Source organism: Ambystoma mexicanum, chromosome 9 (assembly GCF_040938575.1).
Source record: "Ambystoma mexicanum isolate Mex_15411 chromosome 9, UKY_AmexF1_1, whole genome shotgun sequence".
In the NCBI taxonomy this organism is placed as follows: domain Eukaryota; kingdom Metazoa; phylum Chordata; class Amphibia; order Caudata; family Ambystomatidae; genus Ambystoma; species Ambystoma mexicanum.
This window is the reverse complement of record NC_090931.1, coordinates 134058588-134073288: the sequence shown is the minus strand read 5'-3', so window position 1 is coordinate 134073288 and position 14701 is coordinate 134058588. Positions and strand designations below refer to the sequence as shown.

Genomic DNA, 14701 nt, shown 5'->3' with positions numbered 1-14701 from the left:
AAAGACCTCATCTGCTCGCGCTCCATCTCTGTGTCCCATCCCAGCTGCTGCCTTCAACCAAGTCCATCTCGGTGTTCCAACATTCTGTGCCTGCCAGCGCTGGAGACGTCATACAGTAAGACAGAGACAACAGATTCCATTTTCTACAAAAGGGTTTATTTTTCTTAAATGTCAGGTTGGAGTGAGGGCTACCTTGCCTTATGCTAAGGTGGGATTTCCCTTCCTAAAGAAACTAAGGATAGTCTGTGTCACTAAGTTCAGCTCAAAAATCTGGTGTGTCGAAAACCTCTAATTTCCCTCACAACTAAAGATACACAATGTGTAGGAGTGCCTGCAACAAAAGAAACCGTGTTCCAATATAAAGTTCTGAGCTTCTTCCAGCTCCTGGTTCGATTTTCAGCTCCTCCTTTCCAAAGTTCAAAACATTTCCAACCGGCCTCGGGTTTCCCTTCCCCAAGTTCAACACAGTTCACGAAGTCTTGGGGTTCCCTTCCACAAGAAGGCAGCACTCTCTTCCAGCTTCAAAACCACAGTCAATTCAAATCTCTCAGCTTTCAATAATAATTGCAGTTCAACTTTGTCCCTATTCAGGCTTTTTAATAGTTCACATAGTTCGTTCCTCTCTTCAATCACGTCCGCACTTATTATACAAAACAGCTTCTGTAGCTTGACTCTCCCTGGATCTTTCTAAGTAGTGGTTACTCAGTCGAGGCGCAGTTGTCGGACCACATGGTGCACCCATTACAGGTCACCCAACCGATAACCCTTGGCACTTTGTTAGACACATATGTTCACTTTGGACTTTCATGCCAACACAGGCTTTCTCTTTGAACCCATGTCATTAGTTCATATTCAATTTGGTTTTTCCTCGGCAGTCTCTTCATTTTGCTATAATATTTATTCCACACAACCTTTCCCGTGTTTTTTTTCCTTTCCACCACCTTGTTTTCACATTGTATTTCACACAGCGTTCTCTTTGGTGTATACTGCCTTCTACCACCCTGCTTTCTCATTGTCCATTAGTGCTTATCACTTGCTTTTCACTTGGATCATAAGTGCTCATTACTAGCTTTCACTTGTTGTCATACTTTCACATTGTTCATCAATGCTCATTACTTGTTTTCACTGTGTTCATAAATGCACATCACTTTCTTTTCACTCGTGTGGTATTTGCATATACTTTTCATATCTTTTCTTTAGTTCTGTATTCAATAATACGTGTTGTATTTCAAAAGTACTGTAGCTTGTTCGGTATTCTAAATTCTTCTATTGGGTCTTCAAACCCATTTATTATACTTTACCATTTGATCAGCATTTCCATCAGCCCAATTCCACCCCCTGGGGCGCCTTGGTATGAGTGTTCCCTTTCTTTCACTCACTGGTGTTCGGTCGCTCCTCCTAGCATCTCCGTTCTCCTCTCTGGCCTTCTCTCGCAACGCTTTTGCTGTATGGAGCTCCAGCGAGCAGCACTTGCTGTCTGCAAACCTTGCTGCAGCGGTCTGTGACAATCTGGAGTCTTCTGTGTCCCACAGCTCCGGCTGTGGACACACGGCACAGGGGACTTCAGGTGTCTCAACCCAATTGTGGCCCTTTCTGGCATCCCTCTCATACCTCTGCAACAGACAGCATCCTTTTCACCGGCCCCTTTCCAACCTGCTCCACGTCATGTCACTGCATACGTCCCACCAGGCGGGTTTCTCCCTTTCCCTTGCCTGTCTCTCATTTTATGCACCTGTAGCCTCCTAATTGGTTGCAGGTGCAAGTCCTTTGCCGGACCATAGTTGACTCTATGGGGCATGCTAATGGGACATGCTAATGGGACATGCTTGGCCATTGTAATAGTATTCCTCCATAGTGCTCTTCTTCGTCTTAGTACCAAAAGTGGTGTAAATGATAATGATGTGTTGGAAATGAATGGAAGTGTGCATAATTCCCAGTTGCCTCCTCGTCCCAGTCTTAAAGGGGGGGGGGGGTGGTGGTGGTGGTGGTGGTGGGTATAAGAGGAAAAGAGTGACAACAACCTATGAAGGCAGGGGGGAGGGTAGGATTCATACTGACGAGGGAAAGGGGGATACCGGGTCTCACCTAATGACATGCTTTCCCTACTCTCCAAGGTCCCTCCACCCAGGTGATCCTCCCACACATATCCACCTCCAGGGTTGGCATCCAAGAGCAATGGCCTTTCCCTGGCCACTTGAGAGCAAGATCCAGGGGGAGTAGATGGGAGGATGTCCTCAGGTTGCTCACACAGCCCATTGTTTTTTTAATCATTAGTGATTATCAGATCGGCCACGTTGCTGAGCCATAGTCTGCGCGGGTCATGCGCACCCGGGGAAGTGGGATCTTGCTTATGTCTCACCCGCCCCACTGGTTCCACTGTATCGTGGCTGTCCGAGTCCTTACTGCCTGTCTACTTCACGCCCCAGGGAATATGATCAATTCCTGATCAGCCTGTATCGAGAACCCAACTCCCACACAAGTGGGGTTGATGGGTGTCCTACCAAAGGAAGCCTTTCCTCCTGAAACTGCGGCCTGTGGAACTAGGACAATACCACCAGGCCAGGGGTTCAGGCAAAATGTTGTAGGTCACACAAACAGACTTTAAGAAAAAGGGCACAGTGATTAATAAGTATACATATGTGAAACCCCAGTGAAAACCCCAGGACTTCCCATCACCCCAAAGCAACCTTACCCTACCTGTACTCAGTGGATGGTAATGGAAGAATCTAGGCTGTAGAAACACCCCCTGCCAAGAGTTGGAAGTTCAGCGACCAGAGAGCTGACCAACACCAGTTGCCAATTTAGAGGCAGTCCAGGAAGTGCAGGGTAAACACTTACCCGAACGGCACAAGGGCGCAGTCCCTATCAAATCCAGGGCACGCAATGGATCTACCCCCAAACAGCATGAGGACGCTCGCAGGGTTTTTCTAATATCAGCCAATGTGGTGACGGGATTTTTCATCGAATCGGTTGTATCGCATTAGCGATTACTGCACATTTTGACCATGAGAAATCATGGCACCGGAATTTTATCGGGCATTTTACATGTGATCCGCATCAGGTGCGGGTTCACCCTGCGTCCTCCGTCTGCATACGTTCCTGCTTCTGAATCCGATTTAGTAAATTCCTTGGAAGTTGGCCAACATCTTACCTTTTGATCCATAACTTGCAAAAGCGTTGCGTTTGTGTTGGACTTCCTTATAACTGCCGCACACAAATGATGTTTAAAGGGGGGCAGTTTTGGTATTATTTGTTTAAGAAAGGGGGGGGTTAACCTGTCAAGGCAACCGAGGTTGCGGGTGTGCCTCCCGCTTTGACCCGAGGCCCGCTTTTCCACGGACGTATACATGCCGAAATCTCGTGAGATTTCGTAAACGACCGCCGAAAAAGGAAAACAGGACCCTTTTCCCACTACACATTCCCTGATGCGCATAATACGGTAAGATCTTCGTGTTACATCTTTTTTTAGTTTGTGTACATACTGCGTGGCAGTTATTCCTTCTCCTGTGACTGGCACTTTGAAATGCAAAAAATGTGCTCTCAAAGACGAAGCAAGCAACTATGCGACGAACGCATTTCAAGCATTTCGCTTTTGGAAACGTTGTGTGCAAACAATTTGTACAGGATGTAATCACATAGAACCATCCAATGTCCAGACAGAAATCCACAGAAGAAAAGAAATAGAAAAAAGAGGAGAAGAAAGAAAACTCCTCACTAAAGTAGCAATTGATCCAAATTGCAATACAAGAAGCGGGCAAATGGGTAACGGGTAATCGGTGTTCCAGGCAAACAATGCTGACGGGGGTAGAGAAATAGCAAATTCAATAGAGTTGACGAAACAATTCGGTAACGGGGAAAAAGCACGTCGAATTAGGCACAACCAGACGGCCACTCACCGCGGTGCGCAGTCTAGAAGCACTGGAGACGCTGCACACTCTGGTTAAATGCTCGAAGTCTATCACCGCATTTCCGGCGGTGTCGAGATGCATAGTGGGCTGCCACGTGACCTGAGCCGGCACCCATAGTGCCGGATGCATAGTGGGCTGCCACGTGACCTGAGCCAGCACCCATAGTGCCGGATGCATAGCGGGCTGCCACGTGACATGAGCCAGCACCCATAGTGCCGGATGCATAGCGGGCTGCCACGTGACATGAGCCGGCACCCATAGTGTTCATGGGAGGTGTAGCCCATGCTCGATCCTTACGAACACCTCGCTGCCCGAGCTTCCATGGGAGCCGCCAACCGTGTAGCAGGATGGGCGCAGATGTCGCCAAGTCAGAAACCTGAGAGTACCCCCTTAGATTGAACCTTTTCTTACATTTGTCTCTGTTGTTTTTCCTTTTGGCCTCCATCGCTACCTCTCGCTACGGAGAGATCCCTTTTTCCACGCAAATAAACACCTATTCTAGTAGAGCAGCATCTCGCTCACAGAAAGTGAGTGATGTCAAGTGCTGTCTCTCTCCCCTGGCACTCCAGATTGCAGGCACTTCTGACATTTGCACTCCATTTTTGGCTAAGGAGTTCTCTGGACATGTCATAGTCACTCTTTGTGCTTGTGAGTTACTTAATCCATTTCTGTATGTACCCTGGTCTGTACCCTTGGTTATTCCACAATTGCAATCTTAGAACTGAGAATAAAGCCCCAGCTGTTGCTTTTTGTGGGATGGGGAAGTGGGTGGTTATGCCTGCTATCGGGTGATGGCCCACTGTACATTAATCCAGTGTTATTTTTCCATCACACTGTTGTTCTGCACTGGGGAAAAACCAAGAGGGTGTGATGCGTGACTCTGTTTGACTCTCACATTCGCACATCCTTTCTTGATTTTGAGTTCCATTTCTGGCCCCTCTGAATAAGTGCACGTGGGCTGGACATTCCTTTCTAATCTGGAGCCATTTCAAACAGGGTTGCAGACCCAACTTAATCTCCAAGCAGTGTGAAGGCATCACGAAGCAAGACACAGACGACAGATTCAAAGTTCAAACAAAAGTGTTTTATTTAACTTAAATGTCAGGATGGATGAAGGTCTAACTTGTCCTAAGCTAAGGTGGCATTACTAAGTAAAGTCTAAGTCAAAGAGTTCAACTTAAAAGTCTGTCTGTGTCCAAAACCTATACTTGCCCTCACAACTGAAGCTAAACAAAGCAGTAAAAGAGATACAACTCTGGGCTTCTTCCAGCTCCTGGCTTACCTTTCAGCTCTCCTTCCCAAGTTCAAAGCATTTCCACAAAACTCTTGGGGTTCCCTTTCCCAAGTTCAAGATAGCAGATTCAAAGTTCAAAACAACACAGTTCTCAAAGGATTAGGATCCTCTCCAACCCTCTTAGCATGGTTAGTTTTCACTCGCTCACCAACGCACATCTGTAACAACGCTAGTCTTTCCATGTATATTTTTATTGACTTGCACCTTTTGATATCAACACTCTTGACTCCTCCTTTTATTTGCTTTTCATGCAGGGCACTTGGTCTAGGCGCTGTTGTGGTACCACCCATTACAGGTCACGCAACTGATACCCCTTTCTTGACTCTTGTTCTTTAATACTGCTCCCATGTAGGGGTTACCTCGGTCTAGGTGCAGTTGACAGACCGCACGGTCCACCCATTACAGGTCACTCAACCGATACCCCTTTTCCATCTGATTTATCAACAATTGTCCACTGCTTTCTCTTGACAGTGAAAAGTATTTCTTGTATCAGGATTATTTTCCTCTAACACTTTATTGTGGCTAGCTTGATCACCATTCACTTGGTTACACATTTGATACTTCTCTGGCTCTTGCCAATCTAGGTTCCCTCTTAACCTGTAGTTCTTTGAACACTTAGCTTGTATCAATACTTTTCTTCTCACACCCTTTTGGGGATTTTACTTTGCCAACACTTCTTGTTCAATCAATTCACTCTGTGGTATTTGCCACCTGCACAACATTGCTTTTGTTCCACTCAAAACATGCTTATTATTTGCTTTATCTCGGTGCGGCATTCAGAAACGCCTAGTCAATCATGCTTTCATGTTGCTTTAATTCTGTACTGTATTCAATAAGGGTTTCAGTTTTTTTCTGTATTCAAAACTCATCTGTTTCACCCTTGAAACTTCCTTCAATTCAGTTCACAATTAAAGCACTCGCTTCAGTATTTAAAAATGCTTTTGACAGTTTCCACAACATTTGACATTCAAGAAAGGCTTATTGCCGGTTTTTGGAGTGCCCTGGTATGACTATTTCCCATCTGCACTCACCGGCTTCAGGTGGCAGCTCTTGTCGGCTTTGTTCCTTTCCAGCGTCCATGGTCTCCGCTCTTCTCTTGTGCAGGTAGGGGAGAGTGCAGCTAACTTTCACGCAGGTCAGTGACGACCAGAGTGCTTCAGTGCCCCACAGCTCCTGCTTGCGCCTTACACATAGGGTGCATAGGGCTTCCCGACCTACTCTGGACCTTCCTCGGCCCCGGCGTCTCTGGTCCTTGCCTGACACATCTTTCCGCACTCGTGTCTCCCGCTCTGGTCTCTCCGGTTTGTCAGCTTCCAGCTCCACGCTCTAGCCTGCTGTGCATCCCCCTTCCTTGTAACCAGCCAGTATTTTTACATCTGTTCGGTTTACTAAGTGACCACAGGTATTTGTCATTTAGTCCAATTTCCTGACCATAGTTAAAGGGGCATGCCTGACCTTTACCTGCAGGCCTTCTCCTTGTCTCAGCACTAGAGTGGTGAAATTACTTACTAGTCTTCACTATTCTTAGTTGCCTCTTACTATTCCCAGTACCAAAGTGGACTGAATGATGGAAAATGTGGGGAGATGTGTTACAATAGCCCATAAAGTCTGGTGTAGGTTTGGGTTGGTCTTCATAAGGGAAAGGGGATACCATGTCTCTCTATTAACTCTCCTCCCTTTCACCCTCTTCCTGTAATTTCTAGATTGATAATAGCATCTGTTATTACACTCGCTAGAGAGAAAGGGATAACAATAGCCCATAAACACTCCTGGTATTACGGGTTCATCATGGAATGGGAAGGGGGGGAATATTGTGGCTCTCCTATGGATGCCCTCTCCCCACATCCCAAGGACCCTCCACCCAGATGATCCGACCTCGCTTCTCCACCCCCAGGATCAGGATTCAAAATTGATGACCATTCCCAGGCCACTTCAGAAGAGGACCCAAGGGGAGTAGATGTGAGGACCCCCTCAAGTATATCACAGTAGTGACAGCAAAGCAGCCGTGTGTTATACATACAATGTTGGCAGTCACGCCTCAGTGGTGTAAACAGACTGCTTCATTAATTTGAAAGCCTTACAATGAAAAGGGGTTTATCCTGGGATGGGCCCAGCCTTCTGTCAGACCAAAGCTAAAATTCCGACCCCTCCTGCCCAGCTAACTATCGCCCAATCTCTATCACTCCCTTCCTGGGCAAGCTCCTGGAGAAACTGGCTATCTCCCAGCTTAATCTCCATGCTGAATCTGTTGGTAGTCTTCATGACCATCAGTCTGGCTTCAGAGCTGCCAGAAGCAAGGAAACTGCTCTCCTGAACATCCGTGAGGACCTGCTCTCAAACCTTGACTCTAACACCCCTTGTGCTCTCATTTTGCTCGATCTCTCTTCTGCATTTTGACACTGTCAACCACACCATATTGCTCAACCGTCTCTGTGATGACCTGGGTATCACTGGTCAGGCTCTGGCATGGCTGACCTCCTTCCTCTCCAGTCGACCCTCCCAGGTCAAACTGGGGTCCTTCCTCTCTGACATCTTTTTCTCTACCTGTGGTGTCCCCCAGGGATGTAACCTCTCCCCCTGGCTGTTCAACCAGTATCTGACACTTCTTGCCCACCGCAGCGCCGCTCTCTGTCCCAACTTTCAGTGCTACGTGGATGATACCCAGCTCATTTTCAGGCCACCCTCGGCCTCCTCTTCCCTTTCCCTCATCTCTGACTGTCTTTCTGCTATCCATGAATGGTGTGCCGCCAATGACCTCTGCCTTAATGCCAGTAAAACTGATATTCTACTCATCGCCACACCCACTCCCTCCTTCCCTGCAGCTCTCTGGCCTGCCTCCCTTGGCCCTCTTCCTGCTCCTACCTGCAAGGCAAAAAACCTCAGGGTCATCTTCGACTCCACACACTCTCTTTCTCTCCTCACATATCTGACGTCTCTGAGAAGTCACACTACCAGCTGTACCTCCTCAGAGGTATCCTTCCTTTCCTCTCCTTCCCCCCGAAGCTCACTGTCTCTAGAGGCCTGGTTCTCTCGAAGCTGGACTACTGTAACAGCATCTATCTAATTCTGCCTGCCTCTACTCTCCGCCCTTTACAACTGACCCAGAACAGGACAGCGAGACTTGTCCTTGGCCTCAAGCCCAGGGACCGTATCTCTCCAAGACTGAAATCACTACGCTGGCTCCCAGTGGCTGCGAGGATTAAGTTCAAAACCCTCTGCATTGTCCACAAGGCCTTCTGGGGCCTTGGGCCAAAATACCTTCAACTCTCTCTTCCTAAATATCTTCCTTCTCGAGCTCTTTGCTCATCCAACTCCCTCAGGGTCAGCCGCTTCTCCAAGCAACGAGTTGGGGGTAGATCTCTCTCCGCAGCAGGGGCCTCCCTCTGGAACAGCCTTCCTGCCTCCCTGAAACTTGAGGAGAACCATCTCCGGTTCCGGAAGCACCTGAAAACATTCCTCTTTGCCTCTGCTTTCTCTCCCTCTCTCCCCTGCTAAAATCACAGAACCTGCACTGAATCTGCAACTGGGCCACTGAACGATCTCTGTCCTTGGCCCAGCCACTCTTCTTGCACTGCCTCCCTGCACTACGGGACTGTCTATGTATCCTACAGCCCCTCCTCCCGGCACTTACCTTGCACTTGCCACCAGCTGTCTCTATTATTTATCTTGTATTCTACTAACCCTGTACTGCACTTTCCCTTCCCCTCTACCCTTGCACTTGCGCGATCTGAATGATACTTGGCCTAGTAGGATCGTTGTCTGTCTCCCCTTTTTCCGCCCCCCCCCTTGCCTCGTCGTGCCTTGAAACACTTGTGTATAGGCACGTTACAAATGACTTATCATATATATCATATCAATGGCATAGTCTTCACCAGATGTACATTGTGGAGCACTGACGTTCTCCAGAAATGCAATCTGTGCAGCCATGCTCAAACCTTTAGGTCCCCACTTCCATACATTGTAGCAGCCTCCAAACTAGCACTGTACATTTATTTTCTGCCATGATTAGGACCTCTGATGCCCTAGGCATGCTGCCTTTAGTTGTTGTGCAGTACACTTGCTGTGGGATTAGACATATCTAGGGATGGTTCTGACACCATGCCTCCGTTCTTTCAGAGGAAGCAGCTGGGGCCACGTTGATCACGCGATATCAAGTGAAAAAGTAGCTTTTTTCTGAAAAAAACAATTTAGAAATACTGCTCTGTGACTGCGCAGGATAGGGACATCTGTATAAAGATGGCAGTCACGTGCCCAGCAGCGACCCGTTCCTACTGCACACCACAACACGTGATTCATCTATCCCTTTGGTTCAGGCTCTATCGCTTCAAGATGCTTTAACTGAACTGCTAGAAGGTTTGGCCGTTTAGACTGGGGGCAAGTACACTGTTGGAAGCAGCAGGTATTTAGTAGCAGCGGGATGGAACTCTTTTTTTAAAAAAAAAATATTTAATTTATTTATGCCCAACCACCTTTTCGGTATCTAAGCGCGTGGACAACGTATCTTATAGGGGGTTCTGGTAAAGTTTAGTATAAGAAAGTTTTTATCTTATTGTGAAAATCTAGATGATCCGCCATCATCCTGTTATCATGAGGCAAAGAATTCCGACGATTGATCGCATGGATTTTTTTAATATATTTATTTATTGTTCACTTGTTAGGCACTTATACAGGAAGCAAATACTGTTTCAAAGCGCCCACAGGACAACAGGGAGGGGACAGGAGAGGACGGACAATGTTAATTAATACAGCAATATTACAAGAGACAATGGGGAGGGGATGCTTTAGTGCACATGAAGTAGGTGAAGTGCTGTGACGAAGGTAAGTGCAACCTCCACTGGTGCAGGGTGAGCCGAGGCAAGTGCAGAGGATAGACATCAGCTGGGATGATAAGATGTAGGAGGTCAGAGCCCAGGGATGCATAAGGGCCATGCACGCCAGTCAAGCTACTCTGCGATTAGCAGGGGGGGGTGAGGGAGGGAATAGGTAAAGAGGAAGGTCTTGAGGCTTTTCCGGAACGTAAGAAGGTCCTGCTCATGGCAAAGAGGGAGGATGAGGCTGTTCCAAAGTAGGGAGCCTGCTGAGGAAAGCGATCGATCATTCGAAAGCAAGCCAATCCCAACCCCATTAATACAGAGTGATATGAAACAGTGAGGAGGATCCTGATCTGAGACAGCGTGGTGGAATATATCTTGCCATATGCTTTTTTATAAAACCTGGCCAGTTGCCTTGATAAGCTTCATGTACAATAGTCAAATGTTTAAAGCTGATCCTAGCTTTGATGGGTAAGCAATGACGGTTGCGCCAATAGAAAAAATGTGTTTGTGACGAAAAGTGTTAAACATAATACAAACTGCTTTATTTTGTACGACCTGAAGGGATTGGATGGTGTCGTTTGAAGATCCTGCATAAAAAGCACAGCAATAGTCTGACTTGGAGCCTATGACAGCTCTGGCAATCAAATTAGAGTGGTATTCAGATAACAATGGACGAAGGACACTTGGGGATGCCTTTACCCCCTTCGCCAACATTCTCCTTGACTTCTCTCCCACAATATCTTTGATCCGCCGAGTTGCTTTCTGTACTTTCAGTCCATAACCGCATTTCCCCACGTTAACTGGGGGATACCACTAACCTCCCATTTTCTTATTCTACCTCTCCAACACTCGCTGTGATCATCCGCGGACAACGCACGATTTGGTGTGCAAAAAGAATTGTAATGTAGAAGGCAATATCTTAGGCCATTATTAAGCGCACATCATTTGTCAGGGTACTAATGACACATTGTATTTCATAAAAAGTATGGTCCGACCCAGATAGTATAGAAACTATTTTGAGATTTCTGGAGAAGGCCTGGGTTACCCAGAGATCAAGTAATTGGATAGATGAATTGTAAATTTGGAGTTTTCGTAATCTTGTGGTTTTATTTCTAATTTTATTTATGTGTTTATGCCTTTGAATTGTTTCTTGTTTTCACTGGGAAACCCCAGTTTGTTCATGAATTCGTCCTACTGTAACTGTTGTTATTTGTTGCTTTTATGGCCTACAACCGAAAAAAAGTCTGATGATGATTTGTGATATCATTGGTAACACACAATTTGTTTGAGACGAAATCTTATGTTTGTAATGTAAGTTGAAATTGACACTATGTCTGCACCTACAATCATCACAACTAGAAGGTAACGTGAGCCACCCGTTGGCAGGTTTTTCAGTCATAGTGTTCTGTGCCCTGATTATGCACGATACGTGTTTAGATAATGACGGATATAGAGCATTAACGAACATGAGGAGCAATTAAATGCTCGGTCAGTTACACACGGGATGCAATAATAAGATCATATTTGGCAGCTGGTTCCATAGATATTGTAATTAAAAGGTTAATGATCCGTTGCACCTCTACCGGTATGCCAACCGGGGATGGCCGGCTCACATAAATGCCTGAAACAAATCCTTAACTCGCTGGCCAACCTTATTCATTTATTCAAATGGGATCTGGCATGGAAGATTACATTCCAAAAGTATCTATTCCAATTTTCCTCTTGTTGGGCTTCCAATGGTGGTTTGCTCTTGAGTGTTAGACACACATATAATGTGATTAAACATTCTCCTTCCTGCTTTTTCATTTTTGTTGGCCATATTTGATTTAAATATCCCAAGCTTAATTCCTTTGTTCCAGCAGCCATTAGCAGGCACAGATCTCTACCTACCCCAGCATGGCTTTTCTGAGTTATCAGGCTGAGGGACAGGAAGCGGGCTCGGCAATTGACAACCATCGACCAAAATGAAATGTTTGGAAAGAATTGGAAGTTGAAAGCCATTGACTCCTTCTTTAAGAGGTGAGGCCAATTTCCCAATTATCAGCTACAAAACAGCTCTCTATGCCTGCCGCAGACAACGAGAAAACACTCTTGCTTTTCAGGCAATCCAACGATGAACTATTGACAGCCCTCGAAGCCGTATCTATTGTTGGGGCGATAATCGGAACCTTTTTCCGAGAGATTGGAGAATGTAATGGACGCACAAGCCACACAAGCCTTTGGAATATCTGTAAATTGACTGCTTCAGCGCGGAACCTCGTGTCTCTTGACATTCCTCTCCCCTTTGGACTGTGGATACGTACAATGGGAGCTATGACTAAGAGGCATTTTCCCAGCCTTGTGTCGTGACTTGCGTTCTTTTTCAATAAGCGACGAGTGGGTCTGCAATTCATGTGGGTAACCATATAGGTAGCTCCCTGTTCCCGTTCATGCAGCTCCGGTATTGTTGATCGCACTTTGAAGCAATGCTCTGACAGGTTGCATGCTGCAAATCCACAGAATACTGCACTAATTCGACCTTTGCCTGCCTCTAGAATAGTACAGGCAACATTCTCGTTCACGTATGCACACCTTTATATTGTTAGAGCCACTTTTTACAAGCGCATTATTCTCGATCATGTGAAGGTTAATGACAGGCTATGGTCAAGAGAATCTAATTTACCCAAGTATAACTGATTTAATGATTGCACCTGGTATCATAGAGCACACTTTACCTTCAGTTCCCAGCCATTCAATATTTACTGTGCTACTTTCATGCAGGCTCAAATCTTCCTTTTGTCTTTGACCCAATCAATCTACTGAGCACTAAGCAGGCGTGTGAGCTGATTGCAGTTCGGAGACTTTTACATATGGCGGCGTGTCTCTGTACTCTTAAAAATGCATTTATTTATTTATTTTTGCATTTAGTACAGCGCAACAAAACCTTGGGATATCTAGGCGCTAGTTACATTGAGGGAAATAAGAAGGGAGAGGGGGTGGGGGAATGCAGAGTCTTTAGGAGGAACAAAGTTCGATGAGCAGCCAGGTCTTTAAGTTTCTGCAGAAAGTCCAGTAGGCCGGTTCTTTTCTGAATGCTGGAGGAAGATTGCGTGGGCAGGTGACAGACTGAACACCCAGCCTTGGCATGAAGAAACTGACTCCTTAATCCCCCAGGGGATGACCCAGCCAGGGCCTGAGTAGCTCCGCTTCAGCCTGACTGCCAGTTTAAAGACAGATCTTCGCCTGAGTTGGCGTTGACTTGTAGTTGCCTCACCTTGTGCACATTGATGTTGCCGCCTTCTGCCCGAAGAGAGACCAAGGGCACAAATGCTGAAGCAATGGAAGGGAATGCAAGTGGCCAGACATGAAATGTGGCTGTGATGCAAGCAGGCCTTCGGATAGTCAAACACCCCTTATGGGAGCTTTCACAGGCAGGCTGCTGTGACTTCTATGCTAATCTCTGAAAACTCATTGGCTGCTTCTAGGTCAAAATATGCGGTGGCTTCCAATGTGCACCTGAGGGAAGAAAGCACTACATCCCAGATTGTGGCATGTTGGAAGTACTAGGATGAGGCTAGGCACTGCTGGCATGCTGCCCTACATTCTAGGAAAATGGCTGACAAGTGTTGTCCCTCACCTAGCTAGGGCTACCCCTTTGTGTGCTATCTATCTATCTATCTATCTATCTATCTATCTATCTATCTATCTATCTATCTATCTATCTATTGTCTGAGACCAGGCACTGTGTGCTCACAGAAAGCCATGGCAGCTGTTGTGGTTAAATGCGGTGGTGTTGTTGTCAGGGGCCCCGTCTCGCTTCCCTTCTGTACCTAGAGGGTCTTGAGCAGGGGGAATTCACTTCTTCGGGGTCCTAACCAATCACCCTACATCTGGTTGCTCTACAGGTCCAAAGAAGCCTGCGCTCAGCAGGGTGACAGCGCTGGTACAAGGATTTGGGTGGCTGCGGGCTTACCCGCCACTGCACCCCTTTCTTTCACTGGGGCTGGATTTAATATGTTCAGCTTCAACATGGTGCCTGTTGTCTCACTAATACACCTTCCAACAAATAGTGGACCTGGGCCTGCGCATAGAGGGGGTTTCGTCTTCTCATGGTGGGCTTCCCCACCACCCTCAGCTTTACATGGCAAGAACACCACTGTATCATATGCAGCGGCCCCTCTCAGAATGGCATATAGTCCTCTATGGACTGAGAATATTGAAAAATATGCATTTTTTTTAACCTTTTGCAAATTCTTGTTAAAACCTAGTCCTTGGGATTTGTACACCTACGTGTATTTTGGAAACGTTACACAAAATGTGCTTGATTTAACAACAACAAAAACAAAAAACGAAGCGACTGAAGAATATTTGCAGCTAGTGCTTGGCCTCTTCCTTCATAGTTTAAAAACATCTATTTACTTTTCGTTTTCCATTATTCCAAATGTTACCATGAATTGCTGTTGTGCAGCGGGAACCTCTATTAAAATGAGTAATAAACACAAGACCGAGGCTAAATGTATAAACGAAGACTCGTAAGTCACTCAGCTGACAGACTGGGGAGGTCATGTGACTGATGTGTAAGCACTCTAGTCTGACTGGGTTAGCTGCACCTTGATCAGCACTGAGAAGTTTAGGTGCAGCATGGGCAGGCTAGCCACAGTACCACATTCTGGCCCCTGGCCTAGCACCCGCCGCAAGCACACCAG

At 46.5% G+C, this 14701-nt stretch overlaps 1 protein-coding gene across 1 annotated transcript in view; it reads left to right on the top strand.

Annotated features, from left to right (window-relative positions):
• The window catches only part of ALG9 (ALG9 alpha-1,2-mannosyltransferase), a 944483-nt gene that overhangs the window by 926607 nt on the left and 3175 nt on the right, over positions 1-14701 (top strand). The window lies entirely within an intron of this gene.